The sequence below is a fragment of the Salmo salar genome, chromosome 09 (assembly GCF_965601325.2).
Source record: "Salmo salar chromosome 09, fSalSal1, whole genome shotgun sequence".
In the NCBI taxonomy this organism is placed as follows: Eukaryota; Metazoa; Chordata; class Actinopteri; order Salmoniformes; family Salmonidae; genus Salmo; species Salmo salar.
In genome coordinates this window covers 11326501-11327398 of record NC_138299.1, presented here as the reverse complement: position 1 = coordinate 11327398, position 898 = coordinate 11326501, and positions in this window count along the sequence as shown.

Here is an 898-nt window from a genome sequence, read left to right as displayed (position 1 = left end):
CCTGAAGTTGAATATTTATTTGTCGCTTTCGTGTTCAGGAGGGAGACAACTAGAGCGTTTTTATTCCAAAGCAATGGAGTATTGAATAAAGTGAACGTTTTCGTGTAGGAACACTGAAAGCTTATTTTTTTTCAAGATAATTTCATTTTCCCACAAGCTTATCTAAAAGGCCCCAGAAGCAGCTGCTGCTCTCACAATGGAGCAGTGGAGCATTGGATCAATACTAACCCTGACAAGGGGCTATCTGATGCTCACAATGCACAGGATCCATCTCCTCTGCATAGCGTCCAGACAGGTATGTGCTTCTGTCAGCCTCTATCTGATGGGTTCACAATGGACGTGGTGGAGGTGGGTGGAAGAGAGTTGTTTTGGTGGCATATACAGATGCAAATTAACTTCACACTTGACAGACTCATTCTCAAAGGGTAGAGTATTTATTTCTGTGTGTGGTGTGAATTGTTTGTTTTCAGGACAATACAATGGAGTCACTTAATGGTAATCTGATGGTATGCATGAGTCTCAGGGAGATAGTCCTCTGAGGATATTCATGTCTATGAAAACTGCTGATACACACCTTTAAGGACAATGTTAATTACTGTAGTAAGTTACCCCTCCTGCCTCGGGTTCACACAGGAATTCAGACTTTTTTCATGGTGTTTGTTGCTTTAAGTGACAATTAATTGTATTAATTGACGCTGTATTTACAACTACTAAACAAAATGCCTTACCTTTACGGAAAGAAGGGGTTCTTCACATTACTTTGTCCTGTCTAGTTGTTTCAAGGTGTAAGATGATACTAAAACAGGCCATACCAGCTGCCAAACATAAATTCCACTGTCTGTCACTGTGGTTGGTTGAATTACTTACAAACCAGTACACAATGTTTTCCTCAGTCTCA